We start from the raw sequence: 24,953 nt of genomic DNA on the forward strand, positions 1-24,953 counted from the left end.
TCAAAAGAAGACATAGAAATGGTCAACAGGTATATGAAAAAAATGCTCAACATCAGCAATCATCAGAAAAGTGTAAATTAAAGTACAATGAGATATCATCTCATCCCAGTTAAAATGACTTTCATCCAGAAAACAGGCAATAGCAAATGCTGGCAAGGTTATGGAGAAAAGCAAACCCTTATACACTGTTGGTGGGAATGTAAATTAGTACAGGCACGATGGAGAACAGTACAGAGGTTCTTCAAAACGCTGAAAATGGAGCTACATATGATCTAGCAATCCCACTTCTGGGGATAGATCCAAAAGAAAGGAAATCAGTATATTGAAGATATATCTGCACTCCCATTTTTATTGTTTATTGCAGGACTATTCACAATAGCCAAAATATGTAATCAACCTAAGTGCTCACCAATGGATGAATGGATAAAGGAAATGTACTTATACACAACGGACTATTATTCAGCCATAAAAAAGAACATAATCCTGTCATTTACAAAGAGATAGATGAAAATGGAGAATATAGTGTTAAGTAAAATAAGCCAGGCTCATTAAGATAAATATTACTTGTTCTCACTAATATGTGGGACCCCTCAAAAATTGAACTAATGGAGATAGAGAGTAGAATTATGGTTATCCAAGTCTGGGAGGGTAGTAGGGGTGGAGAAATAAAGAGGAAGTGGTAAATGGGTACAAAAATAAAATTATATAGCATAAGATCTAGTGTTAGGAAGCACAGTGAAGTGAATATAGCTTAAAAAAATTGATTGCATATTTCAAAATAACTAAGAGTGAAATTAGAATGTTCTTAGCACAAAGAAATCTAAATGCTTGAAGTGATAGAGCTACCTCAATTACTCTGATTTTATTAGTACACATTGTATGTTTGTATCAAAATACCACATGTACCTCACAAACACGTGCAATTATTATATATCCCTAATAATATTTTTTTTTTCAAAAGTTGAGCATTAGCTACCTGGGGTTAGTGCACACCCCACAGGTTAAGAACTCAGTTCTGGCGGGGCGCGGTGGCTCACACCTGTAATTCCAGCACTTTGGGAGGCAGAGACGGGCAGATCACGAGGTCAGGAGATCAAGACCATCCTGGCTAACACGGTGAAACCCTGTCTCTACTAAAAATACAAAAATAAAATTAAAAAAAAAATAGCTGGGTGTGGTCGTGGGCACCTGTAGTACCAGCTACTTGGGAGGCTGAGGCAGGAGAATGGTGTGAACTCGGGACATGGAGGTTGTAGTGAGCCAAGACTGGGCCACAGAGCAAGACTCTGTCTCAAAAAAACAAAAATCAAAAAGACAACCCAGTTCCACAAGTAAAAGAATAACACTTTTAAACTTGGGTTTTGGTGCATACCCTAAAGCACTGCGTTCCTGAAGTGTGGTCCCTGTGCAAGCAGCAACAGCATCACTTGGGGATATTTAGAAATGCAAATTATCAGACCCACCTCTAGAACTGGAAACTCTGGGGATGCGTCCCAGCAATCTGTACTTTAATAAACCTTCCAAGTGGTTCTGATGTAAGTTGAAATTTGAGAACCATGTCCCTGGAGTTTATAGACAAAGAATAAATAAAACGAATGAAAGAGGGAACAGCCTACAGATTCTATTGTGGGAGTTAATTGTCCCAAGAAAGAAAGTGAAACAGTGATATAAAACATAGAGAAAGCTAATTAAAAAATATATATAGTTAAGAGGCCAGTTGCAGTGGCTCGTGCCTGTAATCCCAGAACTTTGGGAGGCCAAGGCAGGCAGATCACTGGAGGTCAGGAGTTCCAGACCAGCCTGGCCAACATGGTGAAACCCTATCTCTACTAAAAACACAAAAATTAGCTGGCATGGTGGCATGCCTGTAGTCCTAGCTACTCACAGGCTGAGGCAGGAGGATTGCTTGAATCTGGGAGACAGAGGTTGCAGTGAGCAGAGATTGTGCCACTGCATACCAGAGTGAAACTGTCTCAAAAAAAAAAAAAGTTAGGAAATGAATTATAAATACAATCAGGGCTCCAAAGGTAGGCACTTGTCTTTTTAGCAATCCATTGCAGAGAAACTCAGAGGCAAAGCTCACAAAAAATAATAAATAAATAAATCAACAATAAAAACTCAGAGAAATTCAAAGGAGACACTGTGCCCACATATTCCATCCTAATACAGGATAACCAAGTACAGAAATCTGAGATACTTCAGAGAATTGTGACAATGGTGAGTGTAAGCACGCACTTCTGCCATCTGCCTTGTGATGTATCTGGATTATGTTCCTCAGACCCTTCCTCTAGCCCCAGGATGAATTTGTAAGATGCTTGAGGAGCAATGCAAAGATTACTTGGGTGTCATTGTCTTCTGCTGGCCCTTGGCTACTAGGCCCAATCCAGCATGCACCCGAGCCTAATTTCCCATCACTGTGAAAATGTTGTTCACATGTTTCTATTTTCTTCAGTCAGCACCCATCAGGGAGCGGAGCTCTTTGGAATAAATGCTGACTAGTTGGGGCATCTGAGAAGAATGTAGTTTTGGTGTTGGAGTTCACAGGATGTCAAAGCAGAAGTGACAGAAGAATCAAGAGCAAACCAGAGCTCTTGAGTCTAATCTGAACTTTTTACTTTTCAGATGAGGAAATGTAACAATGAAGAAATTAAATGACAGAAATGAGATCATACATTAACAGAATACAAGTTCATATTTCAGGCCTTAATTAACTCAGCTAATACTGATTAAGCATCCGTTAAGTGCTAGGCACTAGGTGAACAATGATCAAGAAAATAGTCTTTGCTCTTCAAACTCTTGCCATATGTTGGACAGGTTAGATAAGAGAAGAAGCAATTGTATGTAATTTGATTATGTTTAAGATTAAAAAAAAAGCCTATGGTGCTACGTAAGCATGTGAGTTGGTCACCAAAGTCAACCTTGGAGGGTGTTAACAACTACTGTGGACCAGTGACGATTCGGTGCTTTCTTTTCATCCTCTTTTTGGAAGTGAGTTATTTTGCCATTACTCTATGCTTACCTCACCTTTGTATATTGGGTGTGTAGGGGGCAGATAACTAAAGAAAACCTTTTGGTTTGTGTGTCTTCAGATTCAGTCAAACTGCATTTGTGGAACTGCACTGTGGAATTTCACCTGAGGAGCCCCATCTGTATGAGGGGCTGATTTAGCGGAGAGGTTCTGGATTTCAAGCCAATGCCATTATGTGATGAGATTTTGAGGCTCTTGGAAAGAGGGTGAGTATATTTTGCCCATGGGGAGAATGTGATTACAGCGGCCAGTGAAAGGGCAGGCTATGGTTATTAATTTGCAAAATGGTAACTACTAAGTCCTTCTCCATTTGTATGTGCATGCAAATTACTACCTGAAGAAATGGGATTTAATTCCTGTCAGATCTTGGGGTCCATGTCCAGCCCACGCTGAAGTCTGAGGGGAGTGGGGTGGGTGGATGATCAGAAAGAACACTTGGGGGCAGGGGGGTGAGGGTGAGGGTGGTGGCGTAGGCAGGTGAAAGATAGTTGTATTCAGCAGCAGCTCTCATTAACAGTTATCTTACTCTAGCTCTCTTATGAGCAACTTTTCTTACACTGTCCACATTTATCTTGGCTATTTGCTCTGGCTCTGCGGCTCCTGCTGCCCCTGTGCCTGCAGTTGCATGGCTGGCTCTCCCCTGCCTTCAGGGTCAGCAGCTTAACTCTTTCTCTGGGCACGAGGAAGCTAAACTGTGTCCTGGGCCCCTCCTCTTTGGCTCTCTTTGATGCTCTCTCTGGATACCAGCACCTGCACAAGAGCCATGTTGAGCTGAGCTGAGCCCCAAGAGCCATGTCTCTTGTGCACAGCGTCAACAGGGCAGTTATACCTTTTATAGACCATAGTGGCTCAGAGCCAAGTATGAACTTACACAAACAGGTAATATAACAAATGGAGGTGTGCATCTGCACGCCAAATTCACTGAGTCATGTAGGCCTGGATATCCGCCTCATCCTCTTCCTTGACCAAAGCACATCCATGTACCCTTCCATTAAATCTAGATTACCCTGAGTAACCTGCTTGGGTAATAAAACACAGCAGAAGTAACATTCAGGGACTTCCAAAGTTAGTTTATAAGAAACATTATTGCTTCCATCTGGGCCTCTGGGAACACTCCTGTTTGAGAAGTTCCCTCTTGGAACCCAGTCATAATGCTTCAAGAACCTAAGCCACACATGGTGGCCATAGTTGACAGTTCTAGCTGACTCTCCTGCCTACAGCCAGCAGCTGCCAGCTATCTTTGAAATCCAGCCTAGGTGAGTCTTCAGATGACTGCAGCCCCAGCCAGCACCTACTTGCAGTAGCATAAGAGACCCCAAAAGAAAACTGCCCAGCTGTGCCCACTCATCCTGCAGAGGCAGGAAAGACAACCCATTTTAAGCCTTCAAGTTTTGGGATGGTTCATTATGTAGCAACAGGTACCTGAAACACCATCTTATAGTTAAGAAAGCAGAGGACTAAAGACATTAAGTAACCTGCCAAAAGTCACAGAGTAAGTCATAGAACTGAAATTTGAAGATTTGAAGTCATATTTTATTTCATTGCAGAGTATTCTCTCTTACTGACTATATTTTATTTCTTTCCGTTGTCAACATTTTTGGTGGTTGCCTTGTGACCTTGATCAAGCCTGATTCTTCATATGTGAAATGAGGCTAATAAGTATACTTAGCCTAAAATTTTTGTGCATAAATGTGTGAGGTTAAATAACTTGTCATGTATTATACAACCAGCAAATGGTAAAGCCAGAATTTGAACATGACATCCTAATTCTTAAATTTAAGTTAACCATTATACAATATTGCCCCCAATAGCTATAGAATAAATCCCCAGTGCACCATCACTATTTCAAGTGTATTTTCATAAACTTCAGCAACTATCAGTGTAATGAAATTCAGAGGAAACAGAAATTCCTGTAGTAGTGGTTTGGAAGTGCTTAAACCATCCCTGAAGAGAAGACCAAGATAGGGGATCTCTTTAGTCTCTCTCTGTTTCAATAACAGTTATTGAAATGGAATATAGATGCGGAAAGATTAACTCCTTCAAAGTATACAATTCAATGTTTTATTTCACAGAAGTGTGAAACCATCACCACTATTTAATTACAGAACTTTCATCCTTCTCCAAGGAAACCTTGAACCAATTATTTATCAACTCCCATTCTCCTCTCTCCCTTTAGTCTCTTTTTTCAAATTAAAAAAATTACCTTTTCTCTTCTCCTTAAAAATAGTAATAGATATTTAAGAGCTATTAGAATGTAAGGGTCTTGAATACATGGATTGAATGTCATTTAATTATGACTGTGTCTGCTGTAGCTAGCACATAGCAATGGCATTCAAAACACATTTGCTGCATGCAAATATGTGTCCTGTGCCCGACTGATCTTTCTTTCTATGGCCAAAAATAAAGTAATAAAATAGAATAATAACATAAAGTAGTATAATAGTAGAATTATTTATAATTCAGAATGAAAGTATCTGTGGAAACCCTAATTGGAAAAGAGGTTTTTCCAGTTAAGCACATACGAGGGACCAGTTGCACCGTTACTGTACATCCCCTTCCATGCAATATGCATTAATAGCCACCGTAGAGATAGACAGTTTTGATCCTTCATGTTGAGGTGTTGGAGTTGGGAACTACAAAGGAGACATATTTCCCTGTACTATGGCTAGCACAGACATTATCATGAACTAAATTGTGTCACTCCTAATTCATATGTTGAATCCCTATCCCCCAACGTAACTATTTTTGGAGATAGGACCTTTAAAGAGATAATTAAGGTTAAGTGTGGTTATAACGGTAAGGCCCTAATTCAATTTAACTGTTGTCTCTATAAGAAGAAGAAGAGACACTAGAGATGTGGGTACATAGAACAAAAGCCATGAGAGGTCATGGGCCAGCAGACAGTCACATGCAAGCCAAGAAGAGAAGCTTCAAAGATACCACCAAATCTGCCAGCAACTTGATTATGGAATTTTTTCACTGTGGGGAAAAGTATGTTATTTAGGCCACAAAGTCTGTCGTATTCAGTTATGGCAGCCTGAGCAAACTAATACAGGAAACCTGAGGGCATATTAGAGGAGTATAGCATTGTTGCTGTCTTCAGAGACATTCTAGAGAGCCACATTTCCCAAATTATGTGAGCCATTATGGCTTCCCAATATGGCTAGAAATATTCAGGATGCAACCTCATTCCTTAGCTTTCAGATAAAATTTGAGTAAATCCTTCTGTTTCTCACTGGAAAGATCATAGGTTTTCATCTCTGGGGCTCTGTTATTTTACATGAGTTAAGAAGAAAATATTGCAAGGGTTGTTAATTCTTTAAACTGTGCTTTTAATTATGAAATAGCTATAGAGAATTTGATTCCAAAATGGCGGTGTAAAAGCAAACTGGTCTCATTCCCCAACATGGAAAACAGAAAAATACACAATGCCAAGATTATCACCAGTGATATTCTAGAACTCGCATATAAGGATTAGTCAGTTCCTGGAGCTGCAAAGAAGTGAAAATATTCTGAACAAATGGTAAGAGAATCAGACTTCATAGCCACGATGTACCTTCTTCCAATCTGTCCAGCACCAAGCAAATAGATAATTGACACCTGACTCATGATTTCTACACTGGAAAATGTGAGATTGAGGTGGAGAATCAGCTTGCTCACCATCTTGGGTTACAAGGCGGAAGACCTGTCTCTGCCTCAATCCATAGGAAGCATCACAAAGGGAGACATATTCCTGAAAACAATCAGAGACAAAGAGGGGAGGTAGGACTATCATTCCAAGATCTAGAAATTACTATATGTAGCTTGGCTAAAGGAGACACCAGATCAGAGTGTTGGTTCAGTGGGAGAACAATATAAGAGGTATGTCCTACGGTCCTATGAGTACAATCCCCTAGCCGGCCTTCCCACACTGATGGACTATTCTCTTTGTGACCACCTTCATTCAGGACAGGCAGCAATGGAGGCAAACCTGGGCTTGGATGCTGTCTGGTGCCAAAAAAAGAAGCAGTTCCCTAGTAGTGGGGGGTGGGGGGAGAAATTCAACGGGTAAATTACAGAGAATCTCTAAGCAAACATAACAGTAAAAAAACAAGCCACAGAGAGAAGACTGGAGGAAATGACTAATCCTTTCATACAAATACATAGATGTATATCCACAAGAAACAACAGTGGGGAACCATGGCCTCCCCAAATGGACAAAACTAGGAACCAGTGACTGATTCTAATGAGACAATGATATGTTAGCTCCTGTACAAGAATTCAAAATAACAGTTTTAAGGGACAAAGCTATATCCACGATAACACACAAAAGCAGTTCAAAAATTTACCAAAGATATTTAACAAATAAATTGAAATAATAAAACAGAAATTTTGAGACTGATAAATACATTTGCTGAACTGAAAAATTTATTGGAGTCTCTCATCAGCTAGTTGAATCAAACAGAGGAAAAAAAGTGAGCTTGAAAACAGACTATTCGAAAATACCGTCAAAGAGAGAAAAAAAAAAAAAATGAAAAAGAACAAAGACCACCTAAAAAAAGAGAAAATTACCTCAAAAGACAAAATCTAAAAAATTATTGGCATTTAAGAGACAGATGAGGAAGAAAACTTATTCAAAGAAATAATAATTAAAAACCTTTCAAAACTTGAGTGTGATATAAATACCCAGGTACAGGAAAGTCAGAGAATACCAAACAGATTTGACCCAAATAAGACTACCACAAGGTATATAATAATCAAACTCTCAAAGGTCAAACAAAGAGAAGATTCTAAGAACGCAGCAAGAGAAAAGAACTACATAGCGTAGAAATGAGCTCCAATTCATCTGGCAACAGACATCTCAAGGGAAACCATACAGTCCAGGAGAAAGTAGGATGATATTTTCAAAGTGCTGAAAGAAAAAAGGTACCATTCAAGAATTCTGTATCCAGCAAAGCTATTTAAAATATAAAGCAGTGATAGTCTTTTCCAGATAAAGAAATGCTGAGTGAATTCACCACCACCAGACCTGTCTTACAAGAAATGATAAAGGTATTTTTTCAATCTGAGAGAAAACAAAAATTAATATGGAAAAAGAATACATTTGAAGGTATAAAACTGGTAAAATTAAGTAAAAGATAATGTGAGAATATTTCAATACTGTAATTGTGGTAGGCAAGGCACTCATGACTCTAGTATAAAGCCTAAAAGATAAATCTATAAAAATATTAGTTATAGCAGCCTATTAAAAATAGGAAATATAAAAATATGTAAATTGATAAAAAATGTAAGGGGTATAAAACTAAAACGTACCATTTTATTTTTGTTTTTTTCTTTGTTTCCATTTTTGTGATCTAAGATAAGTTATCTTTTTAAAATAACTTTTTATAACTGTAAAATGACTTTTGTAAGCTTTTTGGCTAAAACAATGAAAAAACAATAATTGATAGACTAAAAATGTAAAAAGCAACAAAATAAAACATACTACCAGGAAAAATTACCTAACCGCAAAGGAAGATGGCAAGAAAGGAAGAAAGAGAATTTACAAAATGATCAGAAAACAAGCAACAAAATGGCAGTAGTAAGTCCTTACCTGTCAGTAATGAAACTGAATGTAAACAGGCTCAAATATCCAACTAAACAACATAGGGTGGCTGAATGGATAAACAAGTCTCAGCTACATGCTGCCTATAAGAAACCTATCTCACTTTAGAGACACATATAGACAAACTCAAGGGATGCAAAAAGATACCTGATGCAAGTGGAAACCAGAAAAGAGTGGGAGTTGCTATACTTATATAAGATAAAATTGATTACAAGTCAAAGACTATTAAAAAAATAGAAAGATTGCTATATAGTGATAAAGGGGTCAATTCAGCAAGAAGATACAATTATAAGTATCTATGCACATAATACTAGAGTTCCCATGTATATAAAGTAAACATTAATAGATCTAAGGAAGGGATAGGCTGTACTACAGTAATCAGGAACTTCAACACTCTACTCTCAGTAATGGACAGGTCATTCAGTCAGGAAATCGGCAAAGAAACATCAGAGTTAAACAGTATACTAGGCTAAATAGGCCTACCTGACATTTACAGAACATTTCACCCAATTGCTGCGGAAAACACATTTTTTTGTATCACCACATGGAACATTCTCAAGAGTAGACCGAGTATTAGGCCATAAAATGAGCCTCAATTTTTTTAAAAGTAGAAATCATATCAAGTATCTTTTGTGACCACAATGGAATAAAACCAAAAAGCAATAACAAGTTGAACCTCACAAACTATACAAACACATAAAAATTAAACAATATACTGCCAAATTACCAATATATCAATGAAGAAAATAGGAATATTAAACATTTATTGAAACAAATGAAAATTTAAATACAACATACCAAAATCTATGGGATAAAGCAAAAGTAATAGAAGGAAGTCGAAAACAATAAATGCCTACATTACAAAAGTTAAAAAATACTTCAAATAACTGAATTATACACCTCAAGAAACTACAAAAGCAAAAAGAAAACTGTTCAAAATTAGTAGAAATCAAATAATAAAGAATAAATCAAAAATAAATAAAATTGAGACTATCAAAAATACAGATCAACACACAAAAAAGTTTTTTTTGTAAAGATAAAATTGACAAAGCTTTAGACTAACAAAAAAGGGACTCAAAATCAGACAAAAAGAAATAAAAATTATTAGACTATTATGAACAAGGATATATCAGTGAATTGGAAAACCTAGAAGAAATGGATAAATTCCTGGACACATACAACCTATCAAGATTGAATCATGCAGAAATAGAAAACCTCAACAAGCCAATAATTAGTAATGACATTTAAGCCTTAATAAAAAGTCTCCCATCAAAGACAAGCCCAGGACCTGATAGCTTTGCTGTTGAATTCTATCAAATATTTTACCAATATTAATCAAACTCTTCACAAAAATTGAAGAAGAGGGAATACTTTCAAACTCACTCTATGAGGCCAACATCATCCTGATATCAAAACCAGACAAGGACACAACAATAAATGAAAACTGAAAGCCAATGTTACTGGTGAACATAGATGCAAAAATCCTCAACAAAAATACTAGCAAAATGAATTCAATAATACATTAAAAAGATAATTCACCATAATCAAGTGAATTAATCTCAGGGAGACAAAGATGGTTCAATACATGCAACTCATTGAATATGATACATCATATTAACAGAACAAAGAAATAAACATCATTTCAATATATGTGGAAAAGGCGTCTGATAAAATTCAACATCCCTTTATGATAAAAACCTTGAAAAGCCTGGTATAAAAGAAACAGCCAACATCCTACTGAGTGAGTAAAATTGAACGCCTTTCCTGTAAAACAAGGGTGCCATTTTCATCACTTTTATTCAATGTGATACTGAAAGTCCTGGCTAGAGTAATTAGGCAAGAGAAAGAAAAGGTATACAAATTAGAAAGGAAAAAGTCAAATTAGGCTTGTATGCAGATGAAATATTATATTTTTTAAAAATGTAAATGCTCCATCAAAAACTGGTAAAACTGATGAACAAATTCAGTAAAACTGCAGGATACAGAATTAATATACAAAAATTGTAACATTTTTACACTTTTTTTAGATTTATAATCTGGAAAAGAAGTCAAGAAAGCAATCTCATTTACAGTAGCTAAAAGGAGTAAAAATTACTTCAAATCAGTTTGACCAAAGATGTGAAAGATCTATATAAGAAAAACTATAAAAGATAGATGAAAAAAATTGAAGAGGACACAGGAAAATGGAAAGTTCCATGCTCATGGATTAGAATAATTAATATTGTTAAAATTACGGTACCATCCAAAGCAAGTTATAGATGCAATGCAATTCCTGCCAAAATACCAATGATATTCTTTACAGAAATAGAAATTTTTAAAAAAAATTTATAGGAACCACAAAAGATCCCAAATAGTCAAAGCAACCCTGAGCAAAAAGAACAAAATATCACATTACCTGACTTCAAAGCAACTTACAAAGCTATAGTAACCAAATCAGCATGGTATTGACATTAAAACAGACACATAGATCAATGGAACAAAATACAGGACCCAGATATAAATCCACACATTTATTTTTTTCAATTCATTTTTTTACAAAGGCAGCAAAGACAAACAATGGAGAAAGTCTCTTCAATAAATGATGCTGAGAAACATGTCTAATCATCTGTAGAAAAAAATGAAAATAGACACTTATCTCTCACTAAATGCAAAAATCAAATCAAAATTGATTAGAGACTTAAATCTCACACCTGAAACTATATAATTACTTGAAGAAAACTTTGGGGAAATGCTCCAAGACATTGGTCTGGGCAAAGATGTTTTCTGTGTAAGACCATAAAAGCATAGGCAACAAATGCAAAAATAAAAAAAAAGGGATTGCATCAAGCAAAAAACCCTCTGCACAGAAGAGGAAACAGTTAACAGAAAGAAGAGACAACCCACAGAATGGGAGAAAAAAAATTTGTATATATTATAATTTATGAGATAAATATATACAATATATACAAATTTATGAGGATGTATAAGAAGCACAAACAACTAAATAGCCAAGAAACAAACTGATTTTTAACTGAGCAAAATATGTAAAAAGGCGTTTTTTTAAAAAAAGACATACAAATGGCTAATAGATATATAATAAGATGCTCAACATTACTAATTATCAGAGAAATACAAATTAAAATCACAATGTGAGATAGCTCACTCCACTTAGAATGACTTTTATCAAAAAGGGAATAGCACATGCTGGCAAGGTTGTTGAGAAAGGAGAACCCGTACTACATTGTTGGTGGGAATGTAAGTAAATACAGCCACCATGAAAAACAGTATGGAATTTCCTTACAAAACGAAAAATAGGACTACCACATGATCCAGCAATTCCACTACAGGGTATGCGACCAAAAGAAAGGAAATCAATACATCAAAGAGATAGCTGAACTCCTGTGTTTATGACAGCCTTATTCACAATAGCCAGGCTAGGGAATCAACCTAGATGGCCACCAATGGATAAATGGACAAAGCAAATATTACACACACACACACACACACACACACACACAGAATGAGAATAGAATATTACTCGGCAACTAAAAAAGAATAAAATTATGTCACTTACAGCAACATGGATAGAACTAGAGGTTATTTATGCTAAATTATCATAGCCAAACATAGCATGTTCTCATTTTATCTGTTGGCTAAAAGAGTGGATCTCATGAAGATAGAAAGTAGATTTTGGTTACCAGAGAACAGGAAGGGTAGATGAGGGGATAAATAGAGGTTGATTAATGAGTCTATGTAAAGAAACAAGACCTAGTATTTGACAGATAAGTAGGGTGACTCTAGTTAATAATATCTATTCTACATTTTAAAAATAGGAGGGAACAATTTGAATATTCCTAGCATAAAGAAAAGATAAATATTTAAGGTGATGAATATCCCAATCACCCTGATTTTATCTTTGCACATATTTGAATGTATCGAGTTATCACATGCACCCCAAAACACATCAATTATATATCAATAAAAAATGAAAGAAATAGGCATCTAAGGTACATCCTAGGGTTTCAGTGCAGGTGTATATTAAATATACACCTGTTTGTATGATTCATACAAACTGAGGAATACTATTGGGCAGTTGTATTTTTAATGATGACATCAACATTTTTGTGGTGAAATATGAACTGAAAACCTTAAAAAATATCCACCAGATAACGTGAATAAAAGATGCCATCCTTACAATAGAAACTTTGCAGAATTTTGAAATAACTTAATCATTAAACTTTGCAAATACTGTAGTGTTCAAACTTATATAATAAAACCAGAGGCAGTTAAGAGCTGAAAGTACATGGTAAACAAAGCAGCAAAATAGAAGACAGAAACAAATCAGTGAGGCAAAGAGTTTACAATGAAAGTACAATGAGTAGGTGAAATCACAATTTGTATCTTTTCAGCTGTCAGCGTTTCAACATTTAGTACACCATATTTAGCAAAATGTTCAATACACTTTCAAAAATGACAAAAGCCACTATGTACCTACAGATCTATAATTCTAGAGATGAGCACCATGGAAAATAATAGCTTTTATGTACCATTCCTAAAGATTGTCAATTTTCAGGGGTGCAAAGCATGTCAAGGATGTCTTTTACTAAATTATTTGCAGTAAAGTTTTGCTAAAGTTGGAAATAATTGCTATTAAATCATAGTTCTGATAAATCATTCTGGTAGAGTGTGAGGTTTGAAAATAATGGAGAAGGACCATTGTAATTCCTAACCTGTAAAGGAATATCAAAACTCCACTTCCCAGAAAAGGAAGCAGAGTCTGGGTGATTTAATGACTTAGTGAGTGTCATCTAATAATAGGCAATACAGAATTCAATTCCAGGCATGTCCAATCGCAAAGCAAGGATTTTTCCCACTATACCTGCCATATGGCCAGAATGTTCTTATGCTTCTTAGGTATTATTAAATTGTCAAAGGACTCCTGAATCAAAACTATGCAGGAGGTATTGAAATTGCCTCTTAAACCACTAGATTACAGAGCAGTTTGAATAGCAACACCAAAAGATAGAAAATATTCACCATAAAATTGTATTGTTCTCTCTTCAAAGATTCCTGTGTGGTACCTATCTGTTCTGTCTCTCTCCCCCTTTCTCATTCATTCATTCATTCATTCATATATATATATATATATATATATATATATATATATATATATATAATCTCTAATAGCCTCACATGCTGAAAGTGCTCGGCATCAAAATTGGCATTTCTAGCTTATCTAAATAGACACAACTGGCTGAAAACAAATCTACATCCATCCTCTTCTCAACAATTTCCCTTTGAGGAGAGGGATGTGGACCTTGAAAAAATCTTTTTTTGGAGTGGAGACCTTAACAGTTTAAAATCATTTGTGTTTCTCAATGTTTCTTGGCATCAAGCTCCTCATATCCCCAGAGGGTTGGTTAAGGGAAAATACTGTCGTTTTTCATAAGGAATAAAACCAGAAATTTCAGAATTTTTAGCTCTATGTAAATATTCAATATATCAGCAAACATTTATCATACTACAACCTAGATCAGTGTTATAGTGTGATTAGTGAAAACATATGCCAAATAACGAGAAAGAAGAGATAATTATTGATTTCGTTTTTTTCTACCCATCAGCAAATACGTGTCCATAATGTAGGAATTATAATCTGGATTCTGCCAGCATAAGACATAGCAGATATGGTAAACTGTCCACTCACAGTTAATGGCTCCCTCTTTTTTACTAACCTATTCCAAATTTGTTCTAGGTGGCCCTATGCCCAGTTGAAGTATTTGCCTTCTGGGACTCCTTTTTAGTGATGGGGTAGCCATGTGACATGGATAGCATGAGTGGCAGACATCTACTGGGGGGATGGGGCTTATGGGAAAAATCTCCGTTATCTCAATTAAAAATGGTAGTCATACTGGCATGTCCCTTTTACCCTTTTGTGTGTTCATGGCAGCTATCTAAAAACCATTAGGATGACAGACCCACAATAAGGATGACAAAGAAAAACAAAAACAGACAGGAGTCTGGCCTTGTGAAGGGGATACTCCAGTCTTGATTTATTCCCTTATTCCCTTCCTAGACATTTTATTGGGTGAAAAAAATAAACCCAATTTGATTAAAGAAAGTTTTACTATATGAAGTTACATTCAATCCCTGAAGTGATTTACATATTGATACTCAGCAAGATCAGGTATCGGTCATTATCAGTGATTCTAGGTCAACCTGAGTGACAATTCAGGTGATAGTTCACAGAACTCTTGTCTATTTTATTTGATATTTTTATTGATGACCTAATTAAATTAATCAAAATGTAATAATTTTATTTGTAAATAATAAAAATTATACAGTCCCATAAAAACATAATGGATTCAAAAGGAGTAGAAATATCAACAAATAAGTCTTAATAATAAAGTTGGTAATTTATAGTAGCAAAGAAATAACTACAGTAGAGCATTTTTGTAAATCATTAGGTAAACATGATCATTACTGTGGTTCTGGGGTTAACAGCTAACCATATTAACCAGGCTATTAAGTTAAATATGCCTTAGTATTACATGTAGGGGTTGGAACATAATTCTTCCATCCTAATTTGCATTACTTAAACACTTCTTATACAGTGTATGTGCATATCTGATCATTACATTTTAAAGAAATGCTGAGAAATTAGACAGCATCCAGAGAAAGTGACAGCGACATAATGATTAAAGGGCTGAAAAGTAAGTCTTACAAAAAAGGTTAAAATAATTGGCATTTAGCCTGGAAAGGAGCAAAATGATTACTACCCTCAAATTGTATGTTAAGTCCTTTTTTTTTTCTTGATGTGATACTGAGGTAGACTGAAAAAACAAAAAACAACCGAGTAACCTTTCAGAGGACTCTCACCTATTCAATACAAACGTGTAGTTTTTGAAAGCTACTATGAACCAGGCCCTGGACCAGGTAAATAAATCATAGTTCTTTCCTTTAAGAATTTCACAGACTTGATACACGGTGAGGATGGTTGAATTCCTTAGAATAAAGGCTAAATTGCTGTTACAAATTTAGTATTATAAAACTGGATTTTTTTTTTTTTTCAATTAATAGTCCAGTCAGTCAGAGCTGGTGAAGTAGACCTGCTGTAGAAGGTGTGAAGGCCCAGTCCTCCCTCCACGTTTCTCCACCCTTGAAAGGTAGTGTGCATGTCTGTTCACCCATGAAAGAAGAGGAAGACACCAAATGGATAGCATCGATTTCATTTTAAGTAAGTGAAGAGTAAGTTACCATTAAGCTCAACATTCCGTTGTTCTGAATTTAGTCATATTAGCATGCCCAGCTGCAAGGAGGGTTGGGAAATATTGCCTCTAGCTGAGCAGTCATATGTTCAGATACAATCATTTTATTATGGAAGACAGAAAAATGAGGCCGGGCGCGGTGGCTCACACCTGTAATCCCAGCACTTTGGGAGGCCGAGGCGGGCGGATCACGAGATCAGGAGATCGAGACCATCCTGGCTAACATGGTGAAACCCCGTCTCTACTAAAAATACAAAAAAATTAGCCGGGCATGGTGGCGGGCGTCTGTAGTCCCAGCTACTCTGGAGGCTGAGGCAGGAGAATGGCGTGAACCCGGAAGGCGGAGCTTGCAGTGAGCCGAGATCACACCACTGCCCTCCAGCCTGGGCGACAGAGGAAGACTCCGTCTCAAAAAAAAAAAAAAAAGAAAAAAGAAAAATGTTGGGAAACAACTAACAATTTTCCACAGATATGAAATATTAGCATATCGGTATTTTCATTCTTAAAAATTATCTGGAGAGCAACTAACACTGCCGCTAGATAATTAAGTTATACATTTTCTAAAATCAGAAGGGCGAGAAGAGTCAACTCTCTAGATCTCGCATATACTATGGTATATATATAAGCATTGGAGTTGTATTTTAGTCATTTCTGACTACTCGTTTTTAAAACCTTTTAGTCCCTGAGGGTTTCTGTCTGTGCAGATGTATAGACAATCTGACATTTTTGAAATTTTGTAAGTGCAGCATAAAATCAAAGAAGGAAGTTGGTCTTGGGCCTCTATCTTCACCCATTTGCTATGAGGCTTCTGGTCCTGGGGAAGCCTTTTCCCCTAACCATTGAAAAGTTCAAGTTGTGATTCTGTTCATCTCTTCTCATAGACAAAGCACTTGAGTCACCGTATTTTTATCATCTAATTAAGCTCCAGCATAAGATTTTATCGAAATCTCCCTATAATAGTTATTTTTCATCTACATATTTTTTGTATTTAGTTTAAATTAATCTTTTCTACAATATCCTGTCTGATCCTGACATTGTACGCAGTGCGCTGGCAAGGTCTTACATGATTTAATAACATTGCCTGGCTCAGGATGAATTTAGTTCAGTTCTTACAGTTCAAGTTCCATAAAGCATTGTAATAACTTTATAGTATATTGCAAGACTATTAAAATAATCAGTCCAGGCTGGGCGTGGTGGCTCATGCCTGTAATCCCAGCACTTTGGGAGGCTGAGGCGGGCAGATCACCTGAGGTCGGGAGTTCAGGACCAGCCTGACCAACATGGAGAAACCCCGTCTCTACTAAAAACACAAAATTAGCCGGGCATGGTGGCGCATGCCTGTAATCCCAGCTACTTGGGAAGGCTGAGGCAGGTGAATCGCTTGAACCTGGGAAGCAGAGGTTGCGGTGAGCCAAGATCGCGCCTTTGTACTCCAGCCTGGGCAAGGAGAGTGAAACTCCGTCTCAAAAAATAATAATAATGAGTCCAAAAATCCAGGCTTTCCAGAGTCCTAATGAAATTGTAATTTATTCATGAGTAGACATAATTTGAAATAATAGATCACATCCTGCATCATCCTGTAAGTGTTGTTATATTTTGCACATTAATATACATGTCCTTTAACTGACTGTATCTCATAACAATTGGAAATAGAAATTCTTTGAAACATCATAAATATTTGTTATTAGATTAAATAAACGAACAAATACTTATTAGATCTATTATATTGAGTGATTAAATTTCATTTTATCTATCTGTAAAACATAGAGATTTTCAAAAGCAATTTTATTCACACAATAGACTCTTTTGCATCAAATGGTCAATTAATTTGACTAATCTTTTTTAAATAAAAATAGTCTAGTAAATTCAAACAAAATTAATTTGACTGCTTTTTGTCCTGATTGACTGATTGATTAGTCATTTGACCCAAGGTATTCATATTGATTTCATGTTAGTTAAAGCCCATGTCTCCTAGAGTCCCAGTTCTACTAACTTCCATCTAATAAAATCATTTCTTTTACAGTCTTAATATATTGAGACTCAAATTATGTAGTACAAAATAGTCAGTCAGATATCTGTGGCTAAAATATGGTATCCTGAAACTTTATATATTCAGAAATTACAGCCTTAACACTTGTAAGACTATTTTAAATAATCACAGAAAATAAAATGTAATATTCTGGATACATAACTAAAATTATACATACAGAAAAATTCAGTTTGCTTCTTTATGCACAATTTAAGTGATTCTTTGCAAATTTATTTGGTTATTTTTAATATAGCTATAACAAATTTCCAAATAATTGACTCAGGTCTGTCTCTACAATATCCAGAATATCTGACTGCCACTCATTTTCCCCATCTTTTTGATTTATTGACAATTGCCTAGATTAATACCAATATGATTGGAATAATTAACTCTAGGTTTCAATGCCAACTCTATAAGTAACTGCATTTTTACATTTCTGATACTTTAGTAAATGGAAATATGGAAAACAGTACATCTGAAGCATAGCAAGACTTTTAAGAATACTTACCATAAAAACCTCAAGTTTAAGCTTTGAATATCAGCAAAATTAAGATAAGTTTATAAATGATTAAAAATAATTATAACCATTGCTAGTAAGAAAGTAAGTATTTAGTCAGGAACTAGAGAGGTCTACCCTATCCAATATTGTTTCTACCTATGGAGACTTTATAGGCATACTAACAAACTTCTTGATAAAGGATGTGAATTTTAAAATGCACTATATTTTCATACGAAGATGTCAAAATACCTTCAACGTCCTTTGTGCTTGTTGACAAAAAGTGTCAAGTTCTGTAAAATATTTTTAGAGATTTATTCTGAGCCAAATGTGAGTGATCATGGCCCGTGACACAGCCCTCTGGAGGTTCTGAGATCATGTGCCCAAGGTGGTTGGAGTACAGCTTGGTTTTATATATTTTAAGGAGGCATGAGACATCAATCAAATACATTTAAGAAATACATTGGTTTGGTTCAGAAAGGTGGGACAATGCAAAGCAGGGGCTTCCAGACTGTAGGTAAATTTAAGCATTTTCTGGCTGACAATTGGTTGGGTTTGTCTGAAGACCTGGGATCGATAGAAAGGAAATGTTCAGGCCGGGCATGGTGGCTCACGTCTGTAATCCCAGCAATTTGGGAGGCCGAAGCAGGCGGATCACCTGAGGTCAGGAGTTTGAGATCAGCCTGACCAACATAGTGAAACCCCATCTCTACTAACAATACAAAAATTAGCCTGGCATGATGGCGTGAATCTGTAGCCCCAGCTACTTTGGGAGGCTGAGACAGGAGAATTGCTTGAACTCAGGACGCAGAGGTTGTAATGAGCCAAGATCGCACCACTGCACACCAGCCTGGGTAACAGAGTGAGACTCTATCTCAAGGAAATGTTCAGGTTAAGATAAAAGATTGTGGAGACCAAGAGACCAAGGTCCTTTTGAAGTCTTATTGTGGCTGCCCTTAGAGACAACAGATGACCAATGTTTCTTATTTAGATTTTTTTTTTTTTTTTTTTTTTTTTTTGAGACAGAATCTTGCTCGGTCAATTCTCTTGCCTCAGCCTCCTGAGTAGCTGGGATTACAGGAGTGCACCACTACACCCGGCTAATTTTTCTATTTTTAGTAAAGATGGGGTTTCACCATGTTGGCCAGGCTGGTCTCAAACTTCTGACCTTATGAGCCCCACCCACCTCAGCCTCCCAAAGTGCTGGGATTACAGGCCTGAGCCACCACGCCCGGTCCTGTTTAGATCTTTAAAATGTGCTAGACTTAATCTCTTAGTTAATCTCTTCAGGATTGGGAGGGCCTGGAAGAAAAAGACCTAGCTATGTCAGTAGAGATTCTTTACAGATGTGAGTTCCCCCACAAAGCTCAGCTTTGCAGGGCCATTTCAAGATATGGCAGAGAAATGTGTTTTTCCTTGTTATGCCAGAGCCGGATTGGAAACTAAGTCATGATATACAGGGTTAAATAAAACCCATTGTGATGAGAATTTATGGTTCGTGAGAATTTATGACTCGTCAGACCCCTTAGATAGGAATTTGGGCAAGATAAAAAAAAAAAATCAGAGATTTGTCCTCATGCTGAATCCAATAAAGCAGTTGCTAAGACTTCAACTTTTCCCCAACATCACTCCAATATGGATATTGTTCAGAACCAACAATTGACAATAAAAGACTTTAAAATGTAAATGAACATTTTCTAAATTAATGGTAGTACAATATCTCAAACTGAGATGAAACATGATCATACTCTACTTTCATTGGGAGTTCATGACTGAAGTTTTTATTTCAAATGTTGAAGCTTACAGCAAAGTACATGGTACAGTGACTTATACAAGGAAAGATTCAAGGCACCAGGTATGTTAATGCTATACGAGAGGAGATTTGAGGAGGAAGCTGAAAAGAATCATTCCTTTATTCTCACAGGAATGAGAAACTCCAGATTGATATAGAAGCCATTTAACATAAATGTAAATTTTATGAGAAAACAGCTGAAATTACAATTTAATATTTATCAAGCTATGTGATAACTTGCTTATTTTGATGCAGTAGAAGAAATCATGAAAACCTGTTGATAGAGTGTTCTATGTTTCCAAAAATTCTATGCTCTTTAATGATACATAATTAAATAAAAATAACATAAAATGGGAAAACATTTACACCACGTACAAGTAGTTAATGTTATGTAAAGAGCTCAAACTATACATGTTCTAAAATCCTAAAACATAAACATAGAATAAAGCAATTACAATTTGTTGTCATAAAGTTGTCCACAATAATATCTAATGATTCTTTGTATTCCTGTGGTTATATTTCCTTTTTTTGTGCTTTTCTTTATTTGGGTCTTCTGAGTGTTTTTTTTTTTTTTTTCTTAGTATAACAAAAAGTTTCAGTTTTGTTTATCTTTACCCTCCAAAAAAAAAAAAAAGCTTTTGTTGTGTCACCTCTCTTCTGTATTTTATAATCTTGATTTCATTTATTATTGCTCTGATCTTTATTTCTTGCCTTGTACTAACTTGGTTTTGGTTTGTTTTTGCTTTTCTGGTTCCTAGAGTTGCATCATTAGGTTGTTTATTTGAAATATTTCAACTTTGTAATGTAGGCATTTATTGCTATAGAATTCACTCTTAGTACTGATTTTACTTTATCTTTTAGATTTTGGTAGGTTGTGTTTTGATTTTGATTTGTTTCAATATTTTAAAATTTCCTTCTTAATTTCTTCATTGACCTATAGGTTATTCAGGAGCATGTTGTTTAATTTCCATCTGTTTTTCTAGTTTATGAGGTTCCTCTTATTAATGATTAGTAGTTTCATTTTATATGGTCTATAAAGACACTGGGTATGATTTCTACATTTTTGAATTTGTTCACCTCTCTGCGTCCCCAGGAACTTACTCATTCTTACATATGAGTTGTGGGATATTACTGGTAATAATCTTGGTGATATATTATTTGTTTTTGATTTTCTGTTTTGGGGAGTGAAGCAAGCTTGCTTCTCCACCACCATTTTGGAAAGGAAGAGCACAAATACCCTTCAGAAAGTATGAGAAATTGTTATAAAGTCTGTGCTAAGCAATACTATAATATGATTATTGGATTGGTATTGGGAGACGATGCTCCACAGGTCTGTTTTACTTCTGTACACCTTGTGAACAGAAACAATGATGGTCTTTGTTCTAGATAATATTTTCAAGGATATTTTTATAACAGTCTTGGAAGATAGATATGGTCTTTTTACTGTTTATAGGGCAAAAATGTGTTTCTCCAGGGCAAACGGCAGTTATGCCCATTGCACATTGTAAAACAATTAGATTCCTTAAATTCAGTGTTCTTCTCCTGTAACACAGCCCATAGCATGTGCAGGTGTCATCTGCCCTCTTTTCATGTCACCTATGGTATTTGGGGCCTGAGGAACTCATATAAGAAAAATGATACATACTAGCTATTGCTATTTTGTAAGTAATAAACTGTCATTTGTCCCTGACCCAGGAGTCTCATGGTTCTGCCAGCATCCATGGCAGACTAACCTGTTAGGTTGCCAATAGGGTAAAACCCAAGTTTTTGAAATAGAGACAATAGAATGTGTTTAGAAGGAACAGAAACTTTAGAATCAGACCATTTCACATTCAAATTTGATCTCTGCCTCTATGTAATCATAGATAAGTCTAAAAACTTTTCTAAGTCCCAATTTTCTCATCTGCAAAATGGAGGATAATGCCTAACTTTTAATATTTATGAGACTATTAACAGAAAGCACAAGTAACATGCTGACATTTTGCCTGACACATACAAAAATATAATAAATGCCTATCTTTGTCTTTCCTTCTTTTTTTCTTCCCCAAATCTATATTAGTAATTCTACTCAGGAATATCAATCAGCATAAGATTAACTTGCAATTTATAAAAGCATTTATTTTGTATTAGTGTCTTTCTCACCTGACATGATGGTCAGCCAAGATCTGCAGCTGCACTGCCTGGCAGGTGAGACTGTAGCCTGGTCATCTAATCTGTTACGAGCTTTCTAATCATTAATGAATCAAGTCCAGAAATGCTCCTTTATAGTATTAATATCATTGGCAAAAGTGTCTGGAGAGAAACGATCAGGCAGCATCTTAGTAAAGCTACTCTGGCAAGTTGAAGATAGGAAGGAAGAATGTATTTGCTCTTTTCGTTTTCTTTTTTCTATTTTTTCCCCACCTCTGCCTAGGGGTTTTCTTATCTTAGGTCTCTGACCTTACTCCAAAATTTATCTGATACCAATTTCTCAGCAAAACTGTCTGATGCAATTTTCTCTTTCTCTTCTGTCTCATCATTTTCAAAAGACCTGGATATGGTTCAAATGATTCTTCCATCTGTTTCTTCTAATTCCATGACCTCAATCCTTTTCCTTAGAGTTATATCTCCCTTGAACACTCATTACTGCCTGGGAGCTGACTCCAGGTTGCTTCCCTTCCTCTGAGTTGGTGATGGTGCTGTGCCAGATTCTTCTGAGAGCAGGGAGCTTATGTGAGTTCTGTTCTGGTATTTTCCAGGCAACCATTTGTGACTCTATCTAGGTCTTATTCCCAGAATTCCATGTGTTCACAGGCCAGTTTATGTCATTTGCCTTCTAGAACAAGGCTGGGGCATATTATGTTGAGAAAAAAGTGATAACAGAAAACAAATTTATCAATAGGAAGATAGTAAATTATATAATATGCCCCTAATGCTAGATGTTTGTTGTTGTTTTCTCAGTCTATTGCTATTATAAAAAAAGTATTGTAATGAATTACCATTTACATATATCATACTGTATACATGCATGTAAATTAGCAGAATAAATTCTCAGAAGTAGAGACTAACAAATCAACAGTGAAGGCATTTTTATTTTAATAGTCATTCTCAAGTTGCCTCCACAGGGTCTCACTATTTTACACCCAATAGCAACATATTAGAGAAGTTATTTTTTTTCACAAACTTGCCAACAAAGTTTTAAATTTTAGGTTCTTGTCATGTATATTATAGGTTAAAAATTATATCTTGGTGTAGTTTTGGGTTTGTTATTCCTTTGTTCTGATCCCCAAATCAGATTTATTCTGAGAGACATTGACTATGCTTTCATATATTTAAGGGACATCTGTTTTTTTTCTTTTAACCTATAAACATCAGGTTCATATTTGTCCATTTTTCTGTTGGGTGCCGCTTTTCTACTACTTAGTTTTAAGGAGCTTCCATATATTCTCTGTGATGTACATGATTTGAGAGTTTTGTAATTTGCTTTGGATTATAGTGTTTTTAATAATACAAAGTTTTGTATGTCTTGTCTATATCTGTTGATGAAGATGAATTTATAAAACTTTTAATGAATTCTGGATTTGAGGTCATAATTTGAAAGGCCTTCTCTCCTCCAACATTATAAAGATATGACCTTTTATTTTCTTCTAGTATTTATATGGTCTTGTTTTCTCTTTCAAACCTAATTACCACCTGTCCTATTGTCTGTAACAATGTGACAGTCCTGTGCTGACTAAATTTGGGATCTCAGTGAGAAAAGAGTAAATACATAGTATAGAATAAAAATAATATACATCTGAGTTCATCAATTTATTATTTTCAATTTTTTCTTTGGTAAAATAAGGCTTCAACATGTTATGAAAATGAAGGATAATTTCTTGTTGAATTTTTGGATAATTTATGAGGAAGTACAAAAATTTTTGGAAGAGTAGATTATATGACTAGTGTCCTTGGTTTCTTCAAGGCAGCCTTTTTTTTTTTTTTTTTTGGTGAAAGGCATAATAGTCTACTTTCAGACAGGAAAAGACTAGAAAATATTAGCCCCATCCAGGTATTTTCTCACTTTAGCATAGAAGAGAAAAATTGAGAACATGGGCTTTGCTACCAGGCACCTCTTCCTACTGGCTACGTTACTTTTGGGAAGTCATTTAACTTTCAGCCTCAGTTTATAGGCAGACTATGGAAAATAATTTTTTCTTCATAAAGTGTAAAGGATTACATTAGATAAAGTGCTAAGCAAAGTGGCTGGCGTATGGTGAAATTCAATTAATAACGTTTCAGTTATTGAAGTTGGATTTTATTTCATGTGATTTCATAATTTTTTTGAAGATTGAAATATGATTAGGAATATAACCATTTATGTTAACCAGAAATAAAGGAAGCTTTGAAGCATAAGCTAATATGAATTTTCAAATGTGTTGTCTCATTACACTGATTGAAAATAGCAACTTTGGTCTATGAGATGAGGCCCGGGAGATACTCATCTTCAACGTATCCAGAAAATAACCTTGAAAGAACTCGATGGCTGGTGACCATAATTTGGCTAGTCCTACATCTTTCTAGTGGAATCTAGGGTGAAATATACAAATCAAGTGATACATTTTGAAAAAGGCCCTGCTGTGGCAGTATCCTGCATTTTAAGTGTACATCAAGGTTTTCTAGAGACACCTTGAGATGGATGTTCGGTGTATAGTGTCACATTTTTAGACATGTCCCCAAGGTTTTATTATTCTGTCTCTTCATTCTTGCACTTCAGCAGCTAGAAATGGCTTTGCTTCTTCAAACTCCTGTGATAACTCTT

General features: G+C 35.7%; 1 long non-coding RNA gene across 1 annotated transcript in view; it reads right to left on the reverse strand.

Annotated features, from left to right (window-relative positions):
* The window catches only part of LOC134759522 (uncharacterized), a 77,508-nt gene extending 54,595 nt beyond the window's left edge, over positions 1 to 22,913 (reverse strand). The window contains exon 1 of the long non-coding RNA XR_010135803.1: positions 22,316 to 22,913. This is a non-coding gene — a long non-coding RNA (uncharacterized LOC134759522). The remainder of the gene's footprint in view (positions 1 to 22,315) is intronic.
* Positions 22,914 to 24,953: the final 2,040 nt, after the last annotated feature.

The sequence above is a fragment of the Pongo abelii genome, chromosome 10 (genome assembly GCF_028885655.2).
Source record: "Pongo abelii isolate AG06213 chromosome 10, NHGRI_mPonAbe1-v2.0_pri, whole genome shotgun sequence".
Classification (NCBI taxonomy): domain Eukaryota; kingdom Metazoa; phylum Chordata; class Mammalia; order Primates; family Hominidae; genus Pongo; species Pongo abelii.